At 39.0% G+C, this 25431-nt stretch overlaps 1 long non-coding RNA gene across 1 annotated transcript; it reads right to left on the reverse strand.

Annotated features, from left to right (window-relative positions):
• Positions 1-7165: 7165 nt before the first annotated feature.
• LOC123812872 lies at positions 7166-19883 on the reverse strand. The gene is made up of 3 exons (XR_006784633.1): positions 19755-19883; positions 10136-10246; positions 7166-7231 (listed from the first exon to the last, which is right to left on the reverse strand). It is a non-coding gene; the product is annotated as an uncharacterized LOC123812872 (long non-coding RNA).
• Positions 19884-25431: the final 5548 nt, after the last annotated feature.

The raw sequence follows: 25431 nt of genomic DNA on the forward strand, positions 1-25431 counted from the left end.
ATCAAATAAATGAAAAGCGGTGTTACTTTTAATAAAAATTACTTTATTTACAATGAAAATCAAAATGGCAAAGTGACCTGGCTGGTGTAGCTCAGTGGATTGAGCACGGGCTGCGAACCAAAGCATTGCAGGTTCGATTCCCAGGGCACATGCCTGGGTTGCAGGCCACAGCCCCCAGCAACCGCACATTGATGTTTCTCTCTCTCTCTCTCTTTCTCCCTCCCTTCCCTCTCTAAAAATAAAGTAAATAAAAATCTTTAAAAAAATCTTTAAAAAAATTACAAAGTAAACATGAAGGCCTAAGACAATTATTGTTTCAAATTTGTAGTTTGTTAATTAAGTATTATTTTAATACTCAAATACAGGGTCCAGCACAAATAATACCCCCTTTTTATTACAAAATCTTTTATTACAAAATCATAGTGTGTAATTCTGTAACATAACAATAGCACACTCAAGCATACCATATGACATTTTAGGTGAAATGTTCAAATGAAAACTATAAATTGTTACACCCATATTATTACCTAGCAACCAGACTCAAGCAGGCCTTACTTCTGCTGGACCCTCTGCATTGTATTTCCCAGTGCATTACATATTTCCTTTCTTGCATTTAAGCCCTTACTTTCCAAACATTGAAAAGTACATCATCATGCATTGTAAGGATAATTATTATAAATGCAAAAGCCCAGGATGCAACAGTACTTTCTGTAGAAAATGAGAAATGTGTGGCTTGTATGGGGCCTGAAGTAAGGCAACTATATAAAAATATTCATAGTAAACAACAATGAACCAACAGGACCAACTACCAGGAACAAAAACAAAAGCAAAGAATCAACAGCTGAGGCGGTAATAACCAAATATTTATCCATTCATTTATTTATTCTTTTATCCAACAAACATTTAATAAATATCTACTACATATAAGCCTCGGTCCTAGCAGTTCTAAGATATAGATGAAGAAAGAAAAATATCGATTATAGTTTGAATGTGAAAGAGACAAAAAGAGAGTAAATAAAGTAATTGGAAGTGGAGGAGAGAGGCAGCAGAAGATTGCTTTGGTAGAGGACAGACCAGGTTGTCTTGTCTTAGATTCCTTAGTTCTGCCTGATGTGAGGAAGCACAGGAAATAAGGAGCAGGACCATCTTAAGACATCTACAGAAGGACAAGAAAACCACAAAAGTAAAAAAAAAAGAAATGAGAATAACACATGCGGTTATAATAGACTCCAAACACAAAGGAAGGCCGGCTGGAGGGGAAAGGAACAGGGCCCGAGACCAGCAGACGAGGCAGTCGGCACAGTCATCGTGAAAAGGAAGGGGGTGTTCAAACGAAGTCTTACGGGACTAATTAAAACGATACAAATAGGAGTGGAGCACAGTGTAAAGTAGGAACAGGCAGTACGAATAACAAGAAGGAAAAAAAGAACTCTGAAGGGGTAAGTCTGTGAGATTTTGAGAAGAACAAGACAACATCAGAATGCCTTGTTCCCAAAGACTGGAGTTGAACTCCTCCTATCAATCTGGAGAGGAAGGAGACCCATGGTGCAGTGCCAGCTCAGGAAGACAGGAGTACAATCGTGCTGAGAGGGAAAAGGGTGAGCAGGCTCCCGAGGCCTCACTGCCCGCGAAAGCACAAGGCTTTGGAAGTCCTGCTGATGACAGCTCTGGCCAAGCCTTCCAATGACCAGAAGCAGGCAACCAGAAAAATGGAATAAGTAATTTAAACGATGATTTGGGTGCATGGGCAGATATAATTTTGTTCTACTTAAAAAATATTCTTAATATATAAGTTAAATTCATTCTAGAAAAATTAGAAAAGGCAGATAACCAAATTAAATATGAGAAAAGTCACTACCCTAAGTAGTGATATTTCTGAGAGAGGAAGGGCCAGTGACTTTTCTAATTAGTTATCCAAAGGTTTTTGCAGGAATTGCCAACCCATCCCCACCCTGTCCTGAAACTTGGTAGTGACGGTCCATACATGAGAAAGGTGATAAACTAGATGCCAGTTTCCAAGCAAGAAAAAGGCTTTTAATCAGCTAATTGAAAATATATTCTTCAAGTACCTACAGAGACAGGGTGAGGAGATCTGCAAAGGGTTTATCTCAAATACTGATCAGACTCTGATAAACACCTGCTTGTGAGGGAACACTCCTAGAGCCTGGAGAGAACCACCCTACAACTAGAGAGAACAGTATCACGTGCTCACATATCCCTATTCCCACCAGCCAGACTGGAAAATTTCAATTCATGGATCACTGGAAAGAGTGCTCAGAAGGCTCAGGCCTCAGTACTGGGGCAAAATTAACCTTAAATACTGCCCTGGTCCTGCCTAACAAATCTTAAAGGTATGATCTAAAAGAATCAAACTGCTTCTAAGTAACCTGGCTGCATTCCAAAACAGAGCTCAATAATACTTATGGGAATAAAATAATCCAACACTCAATATGGAAAAATAAAAAATAATTGTCAGGAAAGCAAAGAAGCAAACAAAATATAGCCATGACGAGAAAAAAAATTCATCATTGAAAACCAAACCAGAACTGAGGCAGATGTTAGAGTTTATAGACAAGGATACTAAAACAGCTATTATAGCTGTATATTTTATGTTTAAAACGTTAAGTAAAGACATGGAAGATATAAATACAAATCAAACTTCTAGAAATGAAAAATATGTTTGAAGTGAAAAATACTGACTGGGATTAACACCACATTAAATATTGTAGAAGAAAAGATTAGTGAACCTGAAAATAGCAATAGAAACTATCCAAAATGAAATATATAAAATATTCTATGGAAAGCAAAATAATATCTCTTGAAGTTAGACTGTGATACGTTAAAGATATATATTATAAATCCCAAAGCAACACATATATGTGTCATAGTTAATAAATCAACAAAAGGAGAAAAATGAAATCATAAAAATAATTCAATTAATTAAAAAAAGGCAGAAAAAAGGAAAAAGGAACAGATAATAGAGTAAATAGAAAGTAGATAGCAAGATGATAAATTTAAACCTTAACATATCAATAATCATATTAAATATTATTTAGACACCCTCATTGAAATTGTCAAGATTGGGCAAAAAAGTACAATCCAATTTCTTCTTGTAAGAATGCACTGTACATATAAAAGAAACAAATAAGTTAAATATTAGAGGACAAAAGATCTGCCATGCTGTTGTGGACTGAAGTGTATCTCCCTAATACTCCTACATTGACTCTTTAATTCCAAAAGAGGCTTTTGGAGATTGGGCCTTTAAGGAGGTAACTGAGGTTAAATGAGGTCAATAAGGGTGGAGCCCTGATGCCAAAGGACTGCTGTCCACTGAGAAGAGAAAAAGATACCAGAAATCTCTCTGCAAGCACACAGAGGAAGGACCCTGTGAAGACACAACAAGAAGACGGCCATCTGTAAGCCAGGGAGAAAAGTCTCACCAGTCACAACTGTGCTGGTACATTTTCTTAACTTGCAAAAAAAAAAATAATAATAATAAGATGCCAGAATTAATCACAAGGAAGCTAAAGTGGCTATTTTAATCTCAAAGTAGATATCAGAGCAATGAACAGCACAAGAGACAGTTTATTTCATAATTTATGTGCCAACAACATGACTGTTTATTTAGAAGAACTGATAGCACCTACAAAAAAGCTAGAACTAATAAATGAGTTTAGTAAGGTTACAGAATACATGAGCAATATTCTCAAATCAACTTTATTTCTTACATACTATCTGCAAATATTTGTAAATAAAACCATGTAATAAGGATCAAAATTATGAAATACTTAGGGATAACTCTAAAAAATATATTCAAGCCTTATTGACTGAAAATTATAATACTGTTGAGAAAAATTAAAGAAGACCTAAATAAATAGGAGAGATATACTTTGTCAATGAGTCAGAAGACTCCATATTTTTTTAACATTTTATTTATTTATTTTTAGAGAGAAGGGAAGTCAAGGAAAAGAAAGAGAAGCATTGATGTGTAAGAAAAACATGGATCTGTTGCCTCTCATATGTGCCCCAGCCAGGGATCTGGCCCACAACCCAAGCATGTGCCTCAACCAACTGAACCATGCTGGTCAGGACAATAAAATGTGAAGATCTTAAAACAAAAGAGCATATATATCATATTTGTATAGTTGAAAGATTAATAATAAATTGAACACTTGTGTCCTTTCCACTTAGCTTAAGAAATAGAACATTACCAATATTTTTGATGGCACCTATGTACAACTCTCCACTGCCAAGTGAAGGAGTTACCAAAGTTTGAATTTCACTTATGCTTTTTTACCAGGTGTATATGTATCTCCAAATAATGTATTGCTTGATTTTACCCAGTTTCAACTTTTGTATAAATTCAATCACATGATATGTATGCTTCAATAACTCGTTGCAATGCCAGTTCTATTATCTATCAGATCTCCACATGTAAGTCTATTTCTGGATTATCTGGTCTGTTCTGTCTCTGGGTTAATGCCACAGTCTTTAACATCATTGCTTTATAATAAGTCTTAATGTTCATTAGGACAAGTCTCTACATCTGTTTCTTCAGGAGTATCTCGGCCATACTTGACAATTTGCTCTTCCATTTCTTTCCCTAGATTAACTTTTTTTTCTCTTTTTATATTTCTTTCTTTTTCTAATTATACTTTATTGATTATTCTATTATAGTTGTACCAATTTTTCCCCCTTTGCACCCTGCCACCTAGCACCCCCCAGTCCCTCAGGCAATACCCACACCATTGTTCATGTCCATAGGTCATATTGTAGGTTCTTTGGCTACTCCATTTCCTATGCTGTACTTTACATCCCCCTGGCTATTCTGTAACTACTTATTTGTACTTCTTAACACCTTACCTCTTTGCCCATTCCCCTACACCTCCTCCCATCTGGAAACCATCAAACACTCTCTGTATCCATGATTTTGTCTCTGTTCTTCTTGTTTGTTTAGTTTGTTTTTTAGATTCAATTGTTGACATGTATGTATTTATTACCATTTTATTGTTCATAGTTTTGATCTTTCTTCTTCTTTTTCTTAAATAAGTCCCTTTAGTGGTTCATATAATAATGGTTTGGTGATGATGAACACCTTTAGTTTTTTCTTGTCTGGGAACCTCTTTATCTGACCTTCAGTTCTAAATGATGGCTGTGCTGGGTAGAACAATCTTGACTATAGACCCCTGCTTTTCATGACTTTGACTATTTCTTGCCAATCCCTTCTAGCCTGCAAAGTTTCTTTTGAGAAATCAGTTAACAGTCTTATGGGAACTCCCCTGCAGGTAGCTGACTGCTTTTCTTTGGCTGCATTTAACATTCTCTTTTGTCTTTAATCTTTGGCATTTTAATTATGATGTGTCTTCAAGTGGGCCTCTTTGCATCCACCTTGTTTGGAATTCTCTGTGCTTCCTGGGCTTGTATGTCTATTTCCTTCACAAATTAGGGAAGTTTTCCTTCATTATTTCTTCAAATAGATTTTGAATTTCCTGCTCTTTCTCTTCTTCCAGTACTCCTATGATATAAATATTGAAATGCTTGAAACTGACCCAGAGGCTACTTACACTATTCTTATTTTTTGTATTCTTTTTCCTTCTTGTTGTTCTGATTAGTTGTTTTTTGGTTCCTTATGTTCCAAATCATTGATGTGATTCTCGGCTTTATCTACTCTACTGTTGTTTCCCTGTAAATTGTTCTTTATTTTAATTAGTGCATCCTTTGTTTCTGACTGGATCTTTTTATGCTGTTGAGCATAAAAGTTTCTTGAGCAATCTTATAACCAGTATTTTGTACTCTGCATCTGATAGGTTGATTATCTCCCTTTTGTTTAGTTCTTTTACTGGAGTTTTGATCTATTCTTTCCTTTGGGCCCTGTTTCTTTGTCTCCTCATTTTGGTAGCCTCCCTGCATTTGTTTCCATGTATTAGATAGAGCTGCTATGACTCCCTCTCTTGGTAGCATGGCCAAATGCAATAGGTATCCTGTAGGGTCCAGTGGCACAGCCTCCACTACTACCCAAGTTGGGTACTTGAGGTGCATCCTTTGTATGGGCTGAGTACACCCTCCTCTTGTACTTGAGACTTGATGGCTGTTGGCAGGTCAATGGGAGGGATTTACCCAGGCCATTCAGCTTCAGTGAATGACTGTGACCACTGACCACCAACTTCCACCCTCTGTGGAAGATTGGCTGTTTGGGGCAGCATGGTGGTGCTCTGACATGGTCTATAGGTGCTCACTGAGTGTCGGAGTCTGGGGTTTTCCGAGTGGTGCCAACCAAGGTCAGTCCCCACTTGTTTTTTTAACCTGGGCCACCCTATCTGAGCTAAAAAGCAATCTGCAGATGGCTACTACTTGTGCTAGGCTTGGAAATTCCCAGGAAAAGCCAAGTTGAATGTAGGTTGGCTGTGGCTAGTGCCAGGCCTGTGGCTACTTAGCAAGACATACAAGGGCTAGGGGCTCACTGAGGCTGGCTGTTGCTTGTTTGAAAGGATTTGAGAGGTTGTGAAGTATGAGCCAAGACCAGCCATTCATATGGAAAAGCTATGGTTAACAATTTGGGTGGTCCCATAAGTTGGATGGGAGGAAGTCTCTGAGGATCTCCAGGGTGAGGCAAACAATTTTAGCCAGGTTGATGGAGTCTCAGGTATGGCAATAGCCTGCCAGCTCTGTGGCTTAGCCTGATGGATGTGTTTTTTTAAATTCCATAGTTGTCAGACCTCCATTCAACTCAATTTCTGACAGTTCTGAGTGATACTTGTTCTATATTTTAGTTGTGATTTTGATGTGGTTGTGCGAGGATGTGAACTGTGTTTACCTGTGCTGCCATCTTGACCGGAAGTGACTCCATATTTTTAAGATGTCACTTCTTTCAGAACTGATCTACTGATTCAAGGCAATGCCAACCAAAATTCCAGGGAGAGTTTATGTAGAAATTGACAAACTGGTTCTAAATTTACATGAAAATGCAAAAGACCTATAATAGCAAAGGCAAATTTGAAAAAGGAAAACAAAGTTGAATGACTAATACTACTGTTTTCAAGTGATGGCATGAATTGTATCCCTCAAAAAATCCCTATGTTGAAACTTTAGCCTCCAATGTAATGGTATTTGGAGTTAGGACTTTGGGAGGTAATACATTTAGATGATATCCTGAGGGTACAAACCAGGAAGAAACCTTTCACCAGAACTTGAATGTGCTGGCACCTTGATCTCAAACTTTCAGTCTTCAGATCTGTAAGAAAACAAATTTCTGTCATCCAAGCCAGCCAGTCTATAGCATTTTGTAATGGCAGCCCAAATAGACTAATACATCAAAACTTTTTATAAGACTAATTAAGATAGTGTCCCACAAGAACAAAGATAAATAGATCAATAGAACAGAAAAGAGTCCCTCAAAAGATCCCCACATATTTGGATGACTGACATTTGATAAAAGCAGACAGGTAATTTAGTGAAGTAAAGATGGCCTTTTCAATTAATTGTGCAGAAACAATTATACACATATGCAAAAAAATTAATTTATTTCCATACATCTTATCATATTCATAAGGACTAACTAAAAATTGATCATAGACCTAAGTGTAAAACCTAAACTACAAAACACAGCAGTCTTAATAACTATAGGTTATGCAAAAATATGTAAACATAACACTGAAAGAATAATATAGGGAAAAAAGATAAAAATTGAGCTTCATCAAAATTCAAAATGCCTGTTTTTCAGAAGACACTATAAGAGAATACAAAGAACAGCACAGACTAGGAGAAAATACTTGCAAATCATATATTTGAGAAAGACTTTGTAGCCAAAATACATATATAAAGAATTCTCAAATTTCAATAATAAGGAAATAACCAATTTTTAAAAGATCCAAAACATTTGAACACTTTTCCAATGAATATTTACAGACAACAAATAAAAAGTGAAAAGACGCTCAATATCAATAGTCACCAGGGAAATGCAAATTAAAACCCCAATAATCATGGCACATCTATTAGAATGTCTTTTAAAAGACTGAATGCTAAGACAAGGATGCGGAGGAGCTGGGACTCTCATACCCTACTGGTGGGAATGTAGAATACCTTGAAAAAACAGTTTGTCAGTTTCTTAAAAATTTAAACATGTGCCTGTCATATGGTTCAACCATTCTACTTCTACATACTTATCCAAGAGAAATGAAACCCTATGTCCATACAAAGGCTTGTACAGAAATGTTTACATAACTCTATCTACAATTGTCAAAAATTAGGGGGAAAACCAACTCATTTCCATCAACAGGTGAGTTTCTTCATTGTGGTTTATTAACACAAGGAATGGAATATTGATGCACAGTATAAATATTGATGAATCTCAATATATTTATGCTTATGAAAGAAGTCAGACAAGAGGGTACATACTCTATCATTTAATCTATATAAAATTTTAAATACTTCAAACTAAATCATTCTCACAGAAACCAGAACGGTGGTTGCCTTCACCTCTCTTCCTCTCTCTACAATTCCCCATTCCAGCATGCTATTGTTTTTACATTTATTCTGTAACTACAATTACTTTTTGATATACTGTCTGTAAGTTTATTTTTAAACTACAAGCTAAAATACAGTATTCACAATAATATTCATATCAAAATATTATTCACAGCAGAGGCAAGTAGTACCACTGAGCCAATAAGGGAGATGTAACTCGTCAATAAACTTTTGCTATTGGAAGTAGCAAAAAATTGTAAAGTTAGGACAGCACCATGTCATAATGACTTAAGAAACTTTGCCTTGTCACAAGATCTTCCAGCTTCTTAATCATTCTTTTTGTTAGAAGAAATCCATGTTCTCCCAAAAGAGATTCTTCACAGGGCCTTTGATTTCCAGTTCTCATTTGGACTGATGGCTTTCTAGGCCTGCCTCAAAGTTCTCATCCTGGAATTACTTTTTACTACAGTCCTGGGTTAGATCCAATGTTCTTTGGAGGCTATGACTTCCTCTGACTTGGATTCTTTTTTGTTTTGCTTGAGTAATTCTTTCAAAAATGGTCTGTGGGTGGTAAATGGTCTGAGTTCTTACACATTTGAAAATGCCTCACTCTTGATTAATGATAGCTTGGCTAGGTAGAGAATGTTAGGTTCAAAAACACCTTTCCTTCAACATTTTGCAAGCATGCTTCTGAATGTGTGTCATCATTGTTGTTGTTGTTGTGTTCTAGTATCTAGAGTTGCTGATGATGTATCTAATGACATGGATTCTCAGTTCTTTTTGAGTGACCTGTTATTCTTACAGGTTTTAGAATCTTCCCTCTATTTGCAGTGTCTAAAATATCACAACATAACACAAGTCTTGGGTAAGTTTGTTTATTCATCCTCTTCTACATCCTCTAAGCCCTTAGAATCTGAAGGCCTATTTCTTCACATTCAGAAATTCTCTTCGCTTCTTATCTGTTTTGCCTGTTTTCTCATTCTAAATATCATTTTAGATGTTAGGACTTTCAGACTGTTGCCTAATCTTTTAATTGCATCCCCCATCCCTATTTTCTACCCCTTTAGCTTTTTGCTCTATGATCAAAGAGACTTCCTCCATTTTTAACTTGGTGATTATTTTTTCAAGTTAAGAGCACATTTCAGTGTTAATTGTTCTTTCCTTAGCAACCTATTTTTGCTTTATAAATGCTTTTTCTTGACATTTTCTTTGATGAGGAAACAACATAGAAAACTTTAAAATTTATATTAAATTCCCTGAATTATCTATCCTGCAGGGCCAGTTTATATATTTCCACCCACATTTTTGTTCTTATTTTTTTCTCAGATTTTTATAATCCTTGGCAACCAATTCATATTTGTAGCTGAAGCAGACCAGCTTGCTTAATACAGATAGTTCACTTTGCTTAGATCTCACCTTCTGTCCACCTGGGTGGGCCTTCTGACTGGCAGGCTTTGCTTTAGACTTTGAGGGAAAGAGGAAGAAGTAGGATGTCCCACTCCCACTTCTACCACTTCCCAGCCAAAATAAGGAAAATTTTTATTAAGAGTAGGCATCACTCCTACATGGGCTTCCTTCTCATGCAGACTATTCTCAATTATTGTAAAGATCAGTCCTCTGGTTTCAGCCTGAGCATGTGACACAGGGAAGGGGAATGTGGGTTATGACTCACAGTTATTCCACAGATGGTTGCTTTCCAACTTCCCTCTCACACTCCAAGTTCTGAGCCTCTCTGTGGGTCTGCTGCCAGGAAAAATAGCTCCAGCCCTACTGCAGCCTTCTCCTGTGAATGGGATTTAATCTGTTAATACAATTCCAAGTATTTTTTACTCTCGAGAAATTTGTCTGTATCTTTAGTTCCCTGACCCCCTTCCCTTGCACACAGTACTGTTATTAATTTATTATTTTCTGTTTCTCTTTTTTGATATTTCTATGGAATTTGGAACAGAAAGGAGATGTATATATGTGCTGACTGCCATCTTGAACAAGAATTCCTATTGTGTCTTCGGATATCTTCTTGGGTTTTGTTGCTGTTTTTATTTTGAGGCAAAAGACTCCTTGTAGCTTCCACTTAGGGCCCAGTGGGCCACACAAACAAAGCTTAACATCTCTTCTACTTACCAGATCTCCAAATATTTGAAACTAGTTTTATATCCTCCTAGCCTCTCCAGATCAAACATTTCTAGTTCTTTTAACTATGTCTCATTAAATGTGTAGTCTTCCTATTATTCTGATCATTTTCTTCTGAAATTCCTCCATCGCTCTAAAGGAATTCAATACCATGCTTAGGTACAAACGCTAGGAGCTATTTCATAGTAATATAGTCTTCCATACCACATCACACATCCACATCATCCAGTTATTCTTACTTCCCTGCCCTAGACACATAAAATGAATGTCATTCCCGCTGCTGGGAAGACTCTGTATAATGGTGATATATTTAAAAGCCATAAAATTATGGAGAGATAGCAAGAAGAATTACCATCCAAGAATTTCCAGGCTCTCTAGCACAGCTTTATCACTTCAATAAAGGTCATTTTAAAGCTCTCAATTTTAGTAATTTTATAAAAAGTGGTACTATATGCTAAATTATTCCTAAATTCATTGAATCATGCAATTAAACATACACACACAAGGATTTCCAAGTATGTTTTTCCCAAGTATTTGAAACGGAACTTTAAAACTCCAACACATTTTACATTTCTCATTAGCAAAAACTTCTATAAAATCACTGCTAAGTAAAATATGTATAACACTTAAAAATAAATAGAAGGAAAACAAAGGCAAGCATCATACCAATCTAAAACATTACAGCCATGGTGACATCCCTTTATAGCAGACAAAGTTTTAAAATTTAAATAAAAGTTCATGTCTGAAAATTACATGGGATAGTTCTCAGCTAACAGAAAGATTTTTCTGATATATGCACCTTCCTTGGAATATCCCCTAGCCCCAGTTCCTTGAAGAGCATATTTAAAAATTATAAAAGAGAAAGCATTTCTGAGTATATTAGTATATAGGGAAAAATTTATAAAGCAGATATATTAAAAGACCAAAACATTTTACAGGAATTTTATAGAAGTTTTCAAAATCAACCTATCTCTTTGTCTGTTTCTTAAAAATAATTATTTAAGAAACTGCTATGTGTGAGGCACTAGCAATTCAATAATACACTAGAAAGATCTCCAGTCTCTATTTTCATGGAGCTTGAGTGAAAAACATTCAAATCTGTTAAAGCACATTGTTTCTCTAACTTTGGTTAAAGGAAATAGATTCAGATGCACATGAAATGACACCGCCAGCCTCTAGGAAGCAAGCAGCCTGGCATCTTTCCCTCCTCTGGGCCGAGTGGACTATGTCAGTAACATTTGTGGAATGTTGACTATGAGGAACCAGGGCTAAAAAGTTGGCTGGAAGTTAAACCATCTCAGAAAAAATTAATTTGTTAGCCTAGCCGTCCTCCCTCAGCTCTGTGGGAATTTAGAGAGAAGGCATTTCAGTTTGTACAGGTGTGTGCCAGCACCTGCCACACTGGCCTTTGGGATCTTCTGCCTTTACAACTGGATCTCCTATCAGCCTCATGGAACAGGTGCTGTACTCTTACCAGGAGAACAGCTATTTTTAGTTCTCTATGCACACCATGCTCTTTCACACCTCCTTTCATTGCCTGAAATGTCCTTGCTCTCCTCATTCACCTGGAGTCCTCCTACTTAGATTTCAAGGCTCAGCTCAAACACTGCTTCCTCTGGGAAGTCTCCACGGCCCTCCAGAATGGTTAGTTAGCTCAGTGGAGTTGTAGCAACAACTGTGAGAAAAGACAGACCAGGAAATGGATCTCAGTTCTAGCTTTCACCAGATGTGGAGTTATGTAAACTTTCTGAACCTTAAGTTTTTCCCATTTAAAAATACAGATGCTTGCCTTCCAGGGCTGTTTTGAGGATTAAATACAGCAGTGAAGGAACAGTCCCTAAACAGAGAACTTGGCACACAAACAGCATTTAATAAATACTGCTTTCTGTCCCCTCCTCTCTAGTCACACCTTGGAATGGCATAAACTTAAAATCTCATGCTTACATTAAGCATGGTCCTTATTTTGAAAATCAATGGGATCTCAATAATATCATGTGTCAACTTAAAATTAGTATTATAAATCAAAGCTTATTACGGATTTTTCTGGTTACTTACAAAGGTCCTTTGTATGATGAATGATTATATAATAATTAGAATGATCTTTTACTTGAAGTGCATGCATGTCATACTTTCAAAGATCCTGATCAAAAGCCTCAGCACTGTGTGTTACACATGTATAAATTTTAAATAGAGGTCAATGCTATATTCTTAGCAATCACATCCACTCTTGAACCTATCTCACAAACTCAGAGCTAGACCAAGAACACAGGACATCGATAACAAAGGTTTCCAAAAAAAACAACATTATGAGAACAATAATTATTTTATTTAAGAACTTATATTTCTTTCAAGTTTTTCACCCATGCCTTAAACATACTACAAACATTCATTAACCCCTCCTGACACCCTCTGTGGCAGGTTGGTGGTGCTAGGATGACTCAGTTGTCCCAGTTTCCAGGACTGTGTGCAGAAGTCCTTCAACATCAGTGTAGTACCGTGACGCTGGCTGTGTTTCTGATAGGAGGAAGTAGATGAGAAATATGAGGTACTCATAAACAGTCCAGAAAGTTTCATATTTTGGTCTAGTTTTCACTGTTTTGAGAAATTTTGGAACTGCTCATGCCTTACTCAATCAACTATTTGTAAACATTGTGGTTAAAAGCATAGAATCTGGAGTGTGAAACCTGGGTACAAATTCCAGCTCTGCCACTTACTAGCTCTGAGGCCTTGGGTGAGTCATTTCCTCTGTCTGTGCTTTAACTTCCCCATCTGTAAAATGGGGACAATGAGTAGTGACCATAGAGTTGCTATAGGGAGCAGTGCCTCACGCATAATTATTGTTCCTCATTATTGGTAACTGTTAGTGTTAACTTTTATTCCTATGCTGGACACTGAGACACAGTGGTGAACAGGGCACTCAATAAATATTTAGTGGATGAATATGCAAAACCATAATAGAGTGAAGCTATAAATATAATTTCAGATACCCAGGTGGTTTCCATGAATGGCTGATGTCAGAAAATAAAAACTTAAACATTCGCATGATTAAGTCTCAGCAACATGCTCATTTGCCCAAGAGCAGAAATAGCTCATGAAATAGAAATGAAATTATACACCTGATGTCACAAAAGACAGGCAAATGAGAATAAGCCTGCAGCTCTGTGCACAAGTGTTTCTTTTTTAAGTTGGCTATAATATGAATATTTTTAAATAAGCCTATAAACCTTGTTTAATTGCTAGCCAAAACACTGACTCTCCAATGAGGTCATGTTTGGAAATATATGTACCACCATTTAAACAAGTCAAAACCATAAGAAAATCTTAATTACTTGAGCCAAAGTTGGTCTCAATATTGAAATGTGAGATGTAAAAATTAGGAGATGGCATATTCTCAATTGGATCTTTGTTTTATGCTATCCTTTATATATGAGTACTGAGTGGAGGCATTTCAGGATATCATTATTAAATCTGTTTGCAGCGTGAACCAGTTCTAACCACTGCTGAAATTTCTAGTGCTGCTTAAAATGTTCAACAGAGCAGAACTACAATATTTACATCTGCCTACAAGCACATAGTCATTTTAAGTCTCAATTTTAAATACTGATATTTTCTTTCAAAATTCTTCAAAATGTATGTCCTGTGAAAAGGGGAATCTAAGAAGCATGATCTAAAGCTGCAGGGGAGATTGAGCTATTAATGAAGGTGCTGAAGGAGTGAATGCAAGCAGTTGACACAAATCAAAATGGAACAGAGGGCCAAAACCAGGGGGGCAGGGGGAAGAAAATTACCACCTTCCCACTGAGAGGGGCATGTGGGTTTACATGACTAAGTACTTTCTTTTCTTATTTTCCAAGAGATGATCAAACAATAGGAACTGTGAGTACTGAGAAAGTTGGCCTTTTTGGGAATCAGCGTAGATATAAGGGTCGGTTTCTTTGACAACTGATAAAAATGACAAAAGAGAATAGAAAACCAGAAAGAATGGTGAAGCCATTCTTCAAAATACAGTAATGGGAAGCCACCTTCATTGCTGGGCATCCTGAAACCACAAATAATCCCCAAAAATCTCTCTCTCACACACACGCACACTGAAAAGTAATGATTGATAAAGGAGAGAATTAATTATTATTTAAAAACTCCTTTTCAGGCAGGCATTATGTCTCCTAAAATTTTGCTCCATTTAAATAGTGAATTACATTTAAATACAGAGTCCTTAAATATTTTGACCTATTATGAGTCTTAGTTTGGGCCAAGCAAACAAAATAAAGTGGAAGTTAGATACTCTTTGGTTTCATTTACCTAGTGTTCTCCTAGCAGCCGCTTATTGGGGGTATAGACGGAACACGTTTTGTCATCTTATGCTGCTCTACAGTTTTTCTTTTAGGAGATAATGAATTCCAAATATATGTGTATATCCAAAATATAATTTTAAAAGTACACAGATATTATGCCTTAACATGCTTATATTGATCTTTTCTTGGTATTATAACAAATTACCATGAACTCCATGGCTTAAAACAACAGGAATTTATTATCTTATAGTTCGGTAGGTTGAACATTTGACACAGGCCTCACTGGGGCTAAAGTCAAAGTGCTGGCAGGGCTGTGTTACTTGTTGGAGGTTCTAGAAGAGAATGCATTTCTCTGCCTTTTCCAGTTTCTAGAGGCTGCCTGCATTGCTTGGCTCCTGGATCCCTTCCTCCGACTTCAAAGCCAGCCACCCTTGTATCTCTCTAAACCAATGCACAATGATTATAGTATCTCACTCCGACTCTCTATTTTTGCCTCCCTCTCTGGTGTTTGAGGACCCCTGAGGTTACACGCAGAGTGTCTGGATAATCCACAATAATCTCTCCATCTCAAAATCAGTTAACAGGCTTCATTCCAACTGCAAATTTAATCCTCTTTTGTCATGGGTATTAGTTTGCTAGAGCTGCCATAACAAACTACTACAGTCTGGGTGGCTTAAACAACAGAAATTCATTTTCTCACAGTTCTGGACGTTCAAGGCTGGAAGTCCAAGCTCAAGTTACCAGCCGGGTTAGTGTCTGGTGATACCTCTCTCCTTGGTTTGCAAACAGCTGTCTTCCCGCTGGGTCCTCACGTGGCCTTCCCTCCCAGTGAGCAGAGAGAGACAACTCTGGTATCACTTCCTTTTCTTGTAAGGACAACAGCCTTATGGGATTAGGACTCCTCCTTATGACCTCATTTAATCTTCATTACTTCCTTCAATGCCTGTCTCCAAATTCAGTCACATTAGGGTTTACTAGAGGAAAGTGTTTCTGCACTTACAACACTTCTCACACCAAAAGTTGGGGGTTTTCCTCACCAGCAATCAATCCTTGCACTTTCCAGATACCAACTAGCTGTCCTACAATTTAATTTAATTCTGATCACATAGGTTAAGGGCTGAGTCCCACAAGACTGCTCCCATTTCTGACACCTGTCATAAGTCCCAGGTTGTCATCTGTACTTGTGACTAACCAGCTATAAATCAAATGTTCCCACAGTGCCCCTCCTCCAATTCAATAATTAGTTATAAAGGCTTACGGAACTCAGGGAAACTCTTTACTTAAATTTATCAGTTTATTATAAAGAATATGGTAAAGAACACAAATGGACACCAGGTGAAGAGATCCAGAGGGTAAGGTCCAGAAGGGTCCTGAGCACAGAAGCTTCTGTTCCTATAGAGTAAAGGCACTCCAAGCATCCTATACGTGGATGTACATACTGCCCCAGAAGCACTCTGAACCCTGTAGTTTAGGGATTTTAATGGAGGCTTCATCATGTAGGCATGATTGATTGCTAACTTAATCTCCAGCCCCTCTCTCCTCCCCTGAGGTCAAAGGGATAAAACCTGAAAGTTCATGTCTTGGTCTTCCCATGGACCAGCCTCTATCATGACACTCAGTCAGGGGCCCTCAGTCACCATCCACTTCATCAGCATACAAGACATTTGTATAAAAGACATAGTGATAAAAGACATTTTTATCACTATGGGGATTCCACAGGTCTTAGAAGCTCTTGTGTCAGGAACTGGGGACTAAGACCAAATATTACAACAACAGATGTTACTGTCACCCCTATCACTCAGGAAATTACAGCAGCTTTAGGAGCTCTGTGCCAGGAACCAGGGACAAGTACCAAGCATATATTTCTTATTATATCATAAGGCCACAAGCTTCAACATTTGAATTATAGGGGGAACACAATTCAGCCCACACATCGTGTGACCTATCAGTCTCAGGCTCTGGGAATTAGGACATGGACATCTTTGGTAGAGCCATTCTTTTGCCTGCCACGGTGCTTTACTTTGTACTGCAGACTCACCACAGTATATGCATGCTCATGAGGTCAAATGAGGGAACAACGTGAGCCTGACTGATCACACATCAGGCCTGGGGTTGGAAAGACTGCCTAGGACAGTGACTCTCTGGCATTTTTTTTTTCCCCAAAGTGGTTGTAATTGATGCTTGGACCACTTCCAAACAGAGAACCAGCCTTCCTGCCTCGCTGGCACTGATTCAGGGGAAGATCAATGTGAGTACTTACTCAGAGTAAAAGGTGGAAGTGTCAGTGGTGTCGGGCTCTCCAAACCTCGGGGCTGTAGCAGCTGCACACTGTGGTGACTCACAGGTGCCCAGAGGTTAATCTGAACACTGTTAAATGGTGTGCACTGAGCAGATCCTGGCAAAGGACCCATAGACTGGGTTTTAAAATCCACATTTTAAGATAGCATAATGCATTAGAGAGACAAGAAATAAGCACAGCACTAGATGTTATAAAGTATGCCTCTGAAAAGTGCAGAGAGAATCTGATTCCCAGAGCAGGCAAAAGCTCACATCTTTATATTCTCCTTTTATCATTCATGAAGGTCACTGGGTTAATCAGCCCCATTATTCATCATTTGTGTGTCAGGATACACAGGGATGTGACCATCTTGATAAAAGGTCTTACTGTTCTCAAGAGGAAATAATTAGTCCAGGGAGTAGGAGATTTGCAGATTCCACCCCTAAAAGGAGACAGCAAGTATCTGCAGAAGGAAAACAACTGTAGCTTCCCCCTACCTCATTATCTCTACTCACCACCTCGTACTGCTGGCCAGAAGCTTGTTAATGAATTTTTTACCCAGAATTAGCTACCATTCTGATAACACCCAAAAGATCAAGCAATGAAAGTATAAGAGAAAGAAGGTTAAGATGACAAGGAAATAACTTTCTTGACCTTCTCCCATCCCATTGAACATACGTACTCACATACACACGTGATAAAGAACACATTAGTAACCCATGCTGATATGAAGATCATTTATGCTTTCCATATGATGATAGTTCCTAAAGACAAAAAAAAATCACCTGTATGTTAACTCATACCTAGTCTCAGTCACGTCCTGGACACAACATCCTTGTGTCAAGACAAGAGTTGAAGCAATGCACACTGGAATACAGAAAAAAGTCTGTGCAACCACTTAACCACCCCTTCTTATGCCCATGGCGAGCACTGCTGATCAGTCACAGCATTATTTCCTATTGAACCAGAGGGCTCAGGTAGCCCTGAGACAGGGCTCCAGGTAGCCCCTCTAAAGCTTTCAGGGCTGGCAGTAGAAATGATGCCTATTTGTCTTCCTGACATATAACATTTCTCCCTCTCTACCAGCTTCTTCCTCACCTCCTTCAAACACAGATAGGCTGTACTGTCAACCACAAATATTTGTGGAGTACCTACTGTATGCCAAGCACTCTTTACTGCCCACGTGGAACACAAAGACTAATAATCACACAGGAAACCTCCCCTGGAGGACTTCAGCGAGTCTGAGGAAGGCTGAGTGAGGTGGCAGAGAGGAAGGGTGAATAAGCACTGACTCCCTGAGACCTAGGACAGTGGGAATTAGCCAGGACAAGAAGAGGAAGAAAACCACAGGCTAGATGGTGGAAACTGGAAGCGAGAAAGAGCACAGCGAGCTGCAGGAGCAAACATGGTTCGGCAATGGGTCAGTGAGACAAGGAGTAGATTTCCTCCCCAGTATGAAAGTGCTCTACTCATTTGGTCCCCAGGGGTCTTCTTTTCGTTTTTTCTTCTTCCCTTCCAAATACTTTTCTTCTTAATAATGTATTGGGTACTAAAAAAAGTTATTAAAATGTGAATGCTCAGTGTGAAAGTTGATGAAAAATAGACAGAGAATTAAAATCAAAATCAGCTCCCTGTTAACACACTGGTCTGTTTTCTTCCGATAGTTTTTTCTATGCTACCTCTCTGCCTTGGCCTCCTTTGGAGGGAGGGCATTCAGTTTTGTTGTCTATTTTGTTGGGGGAGGGGCACTCTTTTTGCTTAACATTTACTGTGCACATTTTGTTCATCAAAACATAAATTTATCACAATGTATTAAGCAATCTTCTATAGGTGGCTACAAGTTTTTTTCTAAGTTTGTGCTACTCAATATGGTTATTATCCTCATCCATAAATCTTTGTTCACATCATGGGTGTTCTGGGAGAGATTCCTGGAAGAAGAATTGTCAGATAATAAAATAAAATGAGCATTTCTAAAGCCCTTAGCCAGACTGCCAGGTTGCCCTTCAGAAAGGGTTTCTGCTCATTACACCCCAGCAGCAGCTGACGAGTGTTTTGTGCCACCTCACACCCCTGCTGTAGCAGAAAGCTTTTATTCATTGTCCATGTATGAGCTAAGATAAACTCATTATTGAATTTGCATTACTTTGATTCACAATTTTAAACGGTTTTGGGGGGTCCATTTATGTTTCTCATACAAATTTTAAACATGCCATTTGTTCCTTTATTCCACTGCTTTATTAATGTTTTTCTTACTGACTTAAAAGTCCTTAATAGGTTCATTGATCCTGTGGATCTTGAGATGTTGGACACCAATAGTCCTCTCAAACTTGTCAGTTAAAAACATTGAAGGCTTGTTTGTCATTTTTATATAGTCACATTTAAAAAACACACACACATTTTTTCCACCGGTGCCACTTTAGTTACAAAAGTCGCCACACAAACGGTATCCGGAGCCCTGCGAGGTCTCAGCCCCACCGCACCTCTCTCCCCAGAGGGAACCCCGGGCGGGAGACCACTGTTACTCCTCCCACACAGTTATCGCCGCCTAGCTTCCCTCGGGCGGTCAGGCCTCCTCCGCCTCGGGGTCTCACCAGTGCTGCTCGGCTCCCCGCCAGTGCTTCTCCACAGGAAACCAGAATGACTTTTTAAAAAATCTTCTCTAAACGCCTCAAGGGCTTCCTGGTGTAATCAGAACAAATTCCCAGCTCCTCCACTTCTCCGGCCGCCTGGCTTCCCGCTCCCCTGCCCTCCCCTCCGCTCCGCTCCGCTCCTCCGGCGCCCTCGGGCCCTCGGCCCCCCCGCCCCCCCCGCTCCCGGCCCACCACACCCCAGCCAGCGGCCTTCCGAGGTCGCGTCCTGGAGCCCGGCTCCGAGCGCTGCTCCCGGGGCTGCGGCGGTGCCGCGCTCTGCCCCCAGGCGCCACAGGCGTGCCGCCACCCCGGGGTGGGGGTGGGGGGGCGCTGCGCTCACCGCCCAGTCCAGTACTCTTTCTCTGAAGAACTGGCTGCTTCTCCCTCGTGGCACTTCTCAGAACTCACAGCTAACATTTTTGTGATTATCTGTGGAAGATCTCCCTCCCCAGTGAAAGGTCATCTCCAGACACCACACCCATTTTGTTTGCAGCCCAAGCCCAGGGAGGAAGACGGACGGAGGGAAGCGGGGGAAAGGGCTCCACCGCTTTCTTCAACTCAGTTCCACTCAGCTTCTGGCTGGCAGCGATTCCTCCCAGACCCCAACAGAAAGGTGCCAGTGTCCGCTTTCGGCCGACTTGAGGTGAAGGAGATGCTTGGTCTAGGACGCGGCGTCCGGTCTGAGCCGAGTCCCCCAGGACGTGACAGAGACTGGGGGTCGACGGCGCACGTGCGCAGAGACTGCCTGTGAGTTGAGAAGCCGGCGCCTCTGGGGAGGCCGCAAGCCAACAACAAGGCTGCACCTTTCCGAAGGACGTGTCCTCCACGCCGCCGAAAGCCCAGCCTCTCTGCCACCCCTGGCATTGTGCCAAAAATCGTGTACCTAGGAGCCCAGTTCATGTCGGTCGACCAGATGAATGAACGACATACAGCACTCCTCCGTGACAGCAACTCTCTTCTCCTTGGGATGCCTTCCTTGCCCGCCTAACCTCCAGCGAGAGCTGCTTAGAGACCCACTTCCCTGAAGCTTTTCTTATCCGACGGCAGCACAAACGACCTTTACTGACACGGAATTTTCCCTTTGACTGTTCTCAGACTGTTTGTTTTCTGTCTCATCTTATCTTTCCAATTAAACTTCTAGTCCTCGAAAGCAGGACTCCTCCTTCCCTTTCTCTTCCTTTCGCTTATTTAGTTTTGGTACTCCAAATATCCTGTAGAGTAGGTATTTAATTTCTATGAAAAGGGGAGGAAATCTATCTAAGAAGATAGCTCACTTAGGGGAGAACTTGGTTTCACTGACCTCTACAATCCCACTCCTCCATCCTTTTTAAAAAATAATCTCTTTTAAATCTAAAATGTCCTGGAAACGATTTAATCGAATTAATAAGATTTTACTCCAAGGCTTCACATTTCAGCAAAAGATAAATAAATAGTTTACTAGGACTTCAGAAGAGTACACAAAGGCACTAATTCTCACCACTTTCTTTTCTCCAATGGATCAGATACTCTGACTCCCTTAGGTGTGATGTAGCAAATCAGACACTGAAATCACGCCAGCTACTTTTCATACACAAACAAACACTGTCGTTTCTATCTTAGTATTTCTGGATCTTAAAGAACCTTCAAATCTATCCTCTTCTTTCAATCTCCACCCCTGCTTTCTGGTCTAATCTGCTGTCTCTTGCAAACACTCCCAGTTTGTTGGTCTTCCTTAATCTACTCTTACCCTTCTTAGCACATTCTACTAAAGACAGCCAGGGTCTGAGCTACTCATGGCATTTTCCTCCTTAAAATCCCTTGGCTGCTGCCCTTGCACATTAATGAAGAAGCTTGGCACTGTCTGGGGCCAACCATGTTGCATTTCACCCCAACCTCTCTTTCTTGTGGTTCCTATGGGCTCTGGCCACAGGACCTTCCTTTCATTGCTCACACATACCTTGCTTCCTCTAGCTCCAGGGCTTCTGTTCATGCTCCCTTCCTTAGCCCCAAAGCTACTTATTTCCTAGGGAAGCCATTCCTGAGCCATACAAGACAACACAACCTCCCCCCTCCATTATATACACACACACTCAGCACCACTTGCTTTTCCTTCACAGTACTTACTACAGTTGCTATTATGAATTTGTTCATTTAACACCTTGCCCTCCCAAACCAGTCTAAAAACTGTAAGGATTGAAACTATGTTCACCTTTGTTCCCTTAGTGCCTAAATAGTACTTGGCATGTAGCAGATATTTAATAACTATCTGACAAATGAGTGCCATCTGCAATAGATATTAATAAGATGGATGTCTTTTTTTTCTTTTTAATCTAAGTCTATCCAAGCCAATATTTCAATGAATTAAATTTGAGGGAAAGAGGAAATTAGATTGGATATTCCTCTTCAAATAAAAGAATGATAAATCAGCCCAAAGTTACCCATGCACTTATTTCCTGTAAGTCTACATAAATTGCTTGCACACTAATCACATTTCCCCCCAAACAACTGAGAGCAATTCAATAAGCTTTTGCTCAAAGGATCTGGGCCTGCTCATGGATTTTTGTTTTGTAAATAACACAAAACAAATGAATTTATTTCATTTTTACAAGTGAAGAAATAGTCTAGATATTTAAAACTCCTCAAACACAGGAGGGGAAGTAATTTGGGATAAAAAGGAAGGAAAGACACAATATTTTAGTTTGTAAAATTGGTTTATTTACAATTTGGTATTTTAAAATTATATTTGGAATTTTAAGTTTGATATATTTCCTTGGCAGTCATTCTGTTTTCTTAAATATGAAGGCAAAGGGTAGGACACCTGAGTAAGTTTGAATTTAATTACCTGCTGCTACAGTCAGTAAAATTTAACTTTTAATCCCTGAGAATTAGTAGTAAAAATATTCTCACATTCAAATGTAAAAAGTGTATTTTAAGAAAAGAAAGAAAGCTACTGTAATTGCCCTCCCCCCCCCCCATATGGCAATATGAGAAGTCCCTCTTTCACAAATTAACTGAGGGGTGTGTGCACTTGCGTTTTAGTTTTGGGGTATACCTAAAGAGACTAAAATGGTCTAGTCCTGTTTTTCTGTAGTTTCTCCTCTTTTAAAAAATATTCCTGTAAATGGATACACAATTCATTCAAATAAAAGTAATGCCCACTGCTAGCTCAAATTTACTCCCTTTCTAAATGTGTAATGTAGAGAAATTTTCCTTCACTGTCCAAGACCCATATTCTCTATCTGATTGCCATCCGAAGTCCAGTTTTTGCAAAGTCACTTCGGAGCGATTCACTTTAGTTTCCTCCCATATCAACTGAGGATAATTATAGTTCATAGGGATGTATGAGACTGAGCTCACATTCATACAACACCATGGGATCTGCGTGGCTCTCTTAAGGAGCAGCGCTCTGGAACAGGGGATAGTTATAATGCATCCTGCTGCTCCTTATTATAGATGACTAGTTAATACCCCTCAAGTGTCAGCTTTCTTTAGTGGAGTAAATACTAATTCATTCGTTTGCTCATTAAACTTCCTTGAGATGTAAAGGAATGGTAGTTAGGCCCCCCTGCCCTCATATAAAATGTAGCACAGATATAAAGGATGTGACCACAGTGAAACAGTAAGTCAAACCAAATAAACCAAAGAATCTGCAGCAATATGCAATTTCCTTATGTGGGTGCAACACACTAGCAGTCATTTTCCATTTTGGGCAGTGTTAAGTATCACTAATGACAAGTGTTTATTTGTCTAATTGCCCCAAGGAAATGCAGGGCAATTCACTTTTTAAAAACAATGAAACAAAGCCACAAATACCCCTTCTTCAAATGTCTCTTCATGTTCTGTGTCCAAAACAGAACACACAGTCAAGCTAACCTCCCTTTTTCTAAAAGACCAACACTGATGCCAGCTAGAAACATTCTCAAGTGCTAGTTTAAAGGCAATCTTTAAGTTCCAAGAATATTCATTTGTATGTTGTTGATTCCAAAAGGGAAAAGATTACAGACATTCAAACAGAATGTAGTATTAATCAACTTTCTTAAGAGAGCTTTGCAAAAAAGAGACGAGTGGGAACTATTATCTGATCTGAAGGAAGTCAGAGCTGGACAATCTAATTTGCTGTTTTAACATCAACTTTCAATGTTATACCTAATGTGCATTTCTTAAAAATATATTTCTAAGTATATAGGGTTTCCTGGTTGGTGTTTTTTTTACTGGATAAGAACTCTGAGTAGCAAGAGCAGCAGTAATGGAAGTCTATCACATAGACTTTGATGAGACCGCCTGTGGGTTTGGAAATTCCTACAGCATGCTCTCGTTTTAGCAAATCCCACTTCTGCTGCAGGAAGCCACACTAAGTCATTCTTCAGCCATTGCTGGCGGGAGGGGTATAAATAAAAATGTGAGGTAGTTCTTTCCACAAGAAGGAAATATTTGTCTACATAATATCCTTGCAATGTCTGACAAATTACTAGAGCATCTGCTTGCTGTCTATTTGTTAAGTAAACTCTTAGCTTGGCATTAACTGAACTTGACAAATCATGAGCTAGATGCAGTTCACAGGCCTTATTTTTCTGGTCCAGCCACGACAGACAGAGGCACTAAAACCCCCCAAAATGGGAACCATAGAGACCACCAAAAGTATAAGAACTGCAGAAGCATAAGCATGAAAACGCATATGGGGCAGCTGGCAAAAGCATGTAACTTAACCAGAACTGTGTATAGAAAAGAATGAAGACTGGTGGGGATTAATTTATAGACTCTGCTCCCACAGCTTAACTGTCACTTTGAAGGCAAAAAACAACAACAACAGTAACAAAACAACAAGATTTGAAGTTCTAGCAACACAGAGAACATAGCAGAGACTATATGAAGGAAAATTTACATAGTAACATTAGGAATAAAGGAACAGAATATCCTGAGAAAAGTAAGAGTTGCCTATGAAAACTTCAGTCTTTCCTACTTGGAATTTGCACATTTTTATGGAATAAGAAATCAAGTACTGCTGAAAATATTTGCATTTTAAACTCTGTCTAGGCTACTAGCCCGAGAATACCAGAAATAGATCAGGAGTAAAATTATAGTTAGAAAAGGGGAGAAAAAGTAAGGTAGGACATTAAAATTTTATTCTGAAATTATCTCTGGCCACGACAATAAAATTTAACAAATATTCACTGAACAGTCTTACTCCTGCCATCAGCTGTACAATACATACAGTATCATAGAACTGGCCACTAGGATTAACATCCACTAGAACATATTTCATGTTAAGTGGCGACAGCAGCATCTCACAGAAATTTTTACATACATATATACACAGTCCACATTCAACCATTTTCACATATCTTCAGTACACACAGTTGCAGCATATTACAGTCACGTGTCTAAGTTGTTGCTCGATAAAAACTCAAGCCACTGCCTAGACATAACTGTAGCAGTTGAGCTGAGTATAATTACAATTCATTTTATATATGTCCATAGCAGAGAGATGTACAAGCCCCTAAGAAACAGAGTTCACAAATACTGTTTTTAAAATGCTACCACAGCATTATGTTGGGCAATATTAAAACCTTTACCAACCAAATCAGTTTTTTTTTAAAAAGTCTTTTGCTTACCAGAAATATTCTTGATGAAAAAAATTACAAAAATGAATGTCCTCTTT

This window comes from Phyllostomus hastatus, unplaced genomic scaffold (assembly GCF_019186645.2).
Source record: "Phyllostomus hastatus isolate PE091 unplaced genomic scaffold, TTU_PhHast_1.1 phas_scaffold_93, whole genome shotgun sequence".
NCBI lineage: Eukaryota > Metazoa > Chordata > Mammalia > Chiroptera > Phyllostomidae > Phyllostomus > Phyllostomus hastatus.